Source organism: Aethalodelphis obliquidens, unplaced genomic scaffold (assembly GCF_003676395.1).
Source record: "Aethalodelphis obliquidens isolate GAN/ISIS:26980383/991018 unplaced genomic scaffold, ASM367639v1 scaffold5, whole genome shotgun sequence".
NCBI classification, from domain to species: Eukaryota; Metazoa; Chordata; class Mammalia; order Artiodactyla; family Delphinidae; genus Aethalodelphis; species Aethalodelphis obliquidens.
The window spans coordinates 4,622,906-4,628,792 of NW_020837949.1; positions in this window are offsets into that span (position 1 = coordinate 4,622,906).

Below are 5,887 nucleotides of genomic sequence, written 5' to 3' on the forward strand. Positions count from 1 at the left end.
AGTTTTACATATATACATTCGTTTTCTTATTCTTTTCCATTATGGTTTATCACAGGATGTTGAATATAGTTCCCTGTGCAAAATAGCTAACATTTAAAAAAACTCACTAATCACTGTGCTAAATGCTTTACATGAGTACTTTTATTTAATCCCTAAAACAGCTCTGGGAGGTTGGTGCTATCGTTAATATGCTCATTTTGTAGATAAGGAAGCAAGTTTAGAACTAAGTGGTGGATCCAGGATTCCAAGGCAGCAATCAGACACACTCATCAGGCAAGACACTTGTGTTCAACGATAGTCACTGGTTTTCTCATTCCAGAAAGAAGAAAATCTTGTCAATCAGCCCGGCAGTTCTGGGTGTTATCTTCACAAGAGATGGTGTGAGTAGTGATTAAAGGTGGGGATCTTGATCCAAGTGGACATGGGTTCCAGTTCTGACTCTGCCACATGCAATCTGAGTTACCCTGGACAAGTTCTCACCCTCTCTGAAACTTAATACATTCATCTGTAAAAGAGGGGGAAACAAGGCCGACCATGTAGAAATGGTGTGAAGATTAAATAAACTGACAGAAAGTGTGCCTGGAACTTCATAAGCATTCAATAAATGGCAACAACTCCTCTGTCTGCCATCCCTGCTTTGATGGCACACATATAAGCTCTGGAGTATCTGGAAATATGCAATATCTACCAAGAAATTGCAAGGATTTCACCAAAACAGTAGAGGTAGATCGTGCCTTCTAGTTCTTCTCTGGATTCTTACCTAGAATCCCCACCCTGACCGTGCCCCCCCCCCCAAGTAATATACAAACAGGCAGATGGTCAGAAGCATTTCACAAAGCCTATAGCAGTAGCCATCCTCATAGTGATGCAGTTATATTTATAACCCTCACTGAGATTACCTACGGTTGACAAAAGAGAAAAATGATGCAAGTTCTCGAGCTCAATTGGTTGGGCCGGTGAGATCAATTGCTAGGTTAAAAAACAAACAAACCACCACAAAAACCCAGCCACCTCTTGTATTTGCCTTTGCTACTTTGTCCATGGAGTAGAAGGTACTGGAAAATAAGGGGGAAAACACGAAAGATGACAAGCTATTCCAGAGACGTTTCGGTGGATTTCTACGGTCACGTATGCTAGTCTTAAATAGCTCAGTCTACAAGCCCTGCTCTGCCACTGACCGGCTCCGCTGTCTTGGACAAGTTACTTAACCTCTAGTTTCAGTTTCCTCGTCTGCAACTTTGGAATATCGAAACGCCCTCTTCACAGAGTTGGAAAAGTTAAATGATCAGCAAACGTTTAATAGCTCCTTCAACTGTTCTTCCACACACCTGTGCTCTGCTCCAGGGAAGCAGTGATGAACAGAAATAGACAACACTCTTTTGCACAGAGTGTATTGCCTCTCTAGGTGGGAGTGTTGCCCACATGTAAAAAAAGGTTGGGCAGGACCTTTCTCGGGAGTGGGAGCCATGGAGAGAAGTGGGTGTTAAGGATGCAGTAGACACTCCGGTTTTTTCATAAAGTCTACCTTATTTGAACCTAAACTTCAAGAACCCTCTGAAGATGCATTGTCATCCCTTTATAAATGAGGGAGCCAAGTCCCAGAGAGGTTAAGAAATTGCCCAAGCGCACAAGGCTGGTGAGCAACAGAGTAGGAATTTGAATAGGTCCCTCCCATCCCACACTTCACAATGCTAATGCATTTCAGCAAATGTAAACCCATTAAACTGTCATCTCTCTCTGGGAATATTTTTGCATTTTTTTCCAGATTGGTATTTTGGCGTTAATAACGAAAATGTTCAATCCAGCTATAGAGAATCAGGGTCAGATATCATCATTCCAAGGCAAGATGCGGTCAGAACCGGGAACACCTGCTGAGGGTACAGGGCAGGAGCTGGTCCTGGGGCAGTGGTCTCCAAATGCTTGATCATACACTGCTATAAAAAATGTTTGAACTTGCTTTGTATATGTGTGTGTGTGTGTGTGTGTGTGTGTGTGTCTGTGCATATATATATTGTTTTGTATATATGCTACTGCATTAATATTATTCTAAAACATACACAAAATTTAAATGTAAAAGAAAAAAATAAATAATATTTTTAAATAATTTTATTTCATCTATTAATGGAACAAAACACACTTTACTTTGTGATTAGTTGTGCTTATTTCACAAAATTTTGATTTAACACTGTGATACAGTTATTCAAAGTCTGATATCAAATTTGGTTTCCTTCTGTACTCGCTTCATTACTAAACCTTGCCCAACTTGCTGAAAAAGATACTTCACAAAAGCTAAGAAATGAATAGCTCCTCTTTAAACTCGAAGACTCTTTGAGCTACTCTGTGATGAAATAACCAATGAACCTATGTGTGGTACAAAATATTTCCAGGGTCATTCCCCATCTCATTACAAAACTTTTGTGAAGATCACACAATTTAAGATAATACATGGTACATATATAAATTGGAATATTACTCAGCCATAAAAAGACTGAAATAATGCCATTTGCAGCAACATGGATGGACCTAGAGATTATCATACTAAGTGAAGTAAGTCAGACAGAGAAAGACAAATATCATATGATATCAATTATTTGTGGAATCTAAAAAAATGATACAAATGAACTTGTTTACAAAACAGAAATAGACTCACAGACAGAAAACAAAGTATGGTTACTAAAGGGGAAAGCTGTGAGGAAGGGATAAATGAGGAGTTTGGGATTAGCAGATACAAACTAATATATATATATATATATATATAATAGATAAACAGCAAGGACCTACTGTATAGCACAGGGAACTATGTTCAATATCTTGTAATCAACTATAAGGGAAAAGAATCTGAAAAAGAATATATGTATATATATATTGTGTATAACTGAGTCACTTTGCTGCACACTTGAAACCAACACAACATTGCAAATTAACTATACTTTAATAAAAAAATGATAAAAATTAAAAAAAAATTTAAAGATACTACAACGTATAAAGCCATTTAACCCTGTGCAGGTAAACTGCCGTCTTCACGATGTGCTGACAGCAAAGGAGGCAAGGAGGGGTTGTGGCAGCCCCTTGGAGGGTCCCCTCTTCCTCCTTTTCCAGCAGTGTCACATCACCAGCTACAGTGCTGACCCCTGGCCACCAGGCTCTTAGATATCAGCAAAGCTTTGTGTCTGACTATGTAAAAAGTAGATACAATCAGAATTCTATGTGCCCTGCAACCTCATGGATTTTCTTACATATACCCAGCTTGGATGTCCGAGCTCCAGGGAGGTGACAAGCTCTCGACAGGCTGTGAAGGCCCCGTGCACCAAGCTTCAGGCATGTAACCCAGCAGGTGCCCCTGAGTGGATGCCGAACCCCGAGCCCTGACCGCGGAGCCCCAGGTCTGGGTCCCAGGTCCCAGGTCGCAGGCGTGATGGCAACTAACCCAAGTCCTCACCCCACCCACCGGGGATGAAGGGAATCCTAATCATTTTTTATTTTGTTTTGTGCTGTTTTCTCATTAATTCGGGGGGGGTAGGCAGGACCAAACTAAGAGGCTACAGATGTTCGATTCTGCAGTTGGACAGGGCCATTTGTAGGCAGCGACCTGATTGATAATAAGTCGCTGAGAAAATCATTTTGAATGTCCTCTATGGGTTTTGGTTTTGGTTTTAATAAATTTATTTATTTATTTTTGGCTCCGTTGGGTCTTCGTTGCTGCACACGGGCTCTCTCTAGTTGCAGTGAGCGGGGGGCTACTCTTCATTGAGGTGCGCAGACTTCTCATTGCAGTGGCCTCTCTTGTTGTGGAGCACAGGCTCTAGGCGCACGGGCTCAGCAGTTGTGGCTCGCGGGTTCTACAGCGCAGGCTCAGTAGTTGTGGTGCACGGGCTTAGTTGCTCCGTGGCATGTGGGATCTTCCTGGACCAGGGCTCGAACCCATGTCCCCTGCCTTGGCAGGTGGGTTCCTAACCACTGTGCCGCCAGGGAAGCCCCTCCTATGGGTTTTGAAATACAGGACCTTAAGCAAAGCATGTAGCCTCCCTAGATCTTAGCTGCCTCATGTGTGAGATGAAAGGGCTAGACCAGGGGATCCTTCTCAAAAAGTCTTTTAATTCTATGAAATACAAAGGAGGCCAATGTGAACTACCTCTGGAAATTTCGTATCATTCATACGTGTTATTTGTGCCTTCTTAATCCTTTCTTTTTAAAAAGCTAAGAGAAAATATTTAATACTTTTCTACAGTCCTTTATCCACAGCCTTTAGTTCCAGGTGCATTTCAGAATTCAGAATTTCGAGGCCTCAGAAAGGAAATGGTGCAGGTACAGATCGTCGGGTGACACCAGCGGGGGTCGGAGCAGCGTGCTGTAATCAATCATTCTAACGTTTCTGCAGTGAAACATAGGACTTCTCACACTAAGTAGTATAAAGACTAAAAATAGCCTCACGTTGGTTCAGGTCAAGTTTTACAGCCAAAAAGTTTGCCGCATACTGAACAAAAACCCTTCTGTTTTCAGAGCCCTTTTGAACTTCAGAATTGTTGCAAGGAATCACAGCCCCGTGGTAGCTCATGTTAACCCCCAGGTAATCATTTTATGTGTGTGTGTGTGATGTGAATCAACCTAATATTAGTAAGTGCCAAATATTTCACAACCTACCAGGACGTGTATTATTCAGAATTTAAAGGCCAAAAATTCCCTAAAATTGAAATGTCTCATACCCATTCTAAGCTCTTCTAGTAGTTAATCACTATTGTAGAAGAAAATTAGGATTGGTCTGATAAAATGTGTCCTTTACAAAGCCAATGTTTGAAATTTTCGCAACTGGCTTTCTGAATATTTTTAGAATTAAAATTAAGTAGACTGGACTATAATCTCTAGTTATACCCTTTGTCCTCATTTTCTAAATATAGCCAGTGCATTTATCAGCTCCAGCTCTCCCCCCCCTTTGGATTTCTAACAACTAGTGTCCTTCAACATCTTACATTCTACAAGTTCCTAGAAATTCGATATGTCAACAGCGTCTCACTCAGATGAGCAAAAACAACCTGGAGAAAATGTGGACAAAGATATTCCAGAAGTGTCTTATCCTCTTCTGGAAGAAACCTTCCCATAATTTGTTTCATTTCTGCCTATAAATAGTGAGCAAGGACAGTAGGTCTTGTCAAACGTTCCCTTCTACCAGGATTGTGTTCAGACATGTACAACCTTACCGCTCACTTTCCATTACCAACATGGGATGGGGGAGACACGTGTATTTTAACTGACCATTTATTATAACCATCTGTTCTCAGAAACATTAAAAGGCAGCAAGATGAACTAGGTTAATTTCCCATTACTGTCACTGTATTTTCTCAGCTCACCTTCAAGTGGAAATCCTAATGACTTTTTTTTCTTTTTTGGCCATGCCGCGAGCCTTGAGGAATCTCAGTTCCCCAACCAGGGATCGAACCCAGGCCACGGCAGTGAAAGCACTAACTTCTAACCACTAGACCACCAGGGAATTCCCAGAAATCCCAATGATTTTAAACTCTCACCCCACTGGCTCTTCAGAGGAAGAGAAATGAAAAGTCTTAATCAAGATGTGTAACTAGGAAGGGACCATTTACCCACCCACCCCTTACTTTATAATGATGTGACATCTAGAACAAAGATATGTACTCAGAGACATTACATATATAGAATATATATATTATATTTTTATATATTTTATATTTATAGCTGCTGATGATGGTGTTACTCAAAATATAAAACTTAAGTGCTCCATGAAAATCAAAATATTGCATGTCTTTTGCTTTGCTGTATCTAGCAATCAAAACAGTTACTCCATTGGAGAAGAAAATTAAAAGGGACTAACGAGTCTTAGTCTCATAATTGTGCTTTATAACTGATTGATTGATGGCTG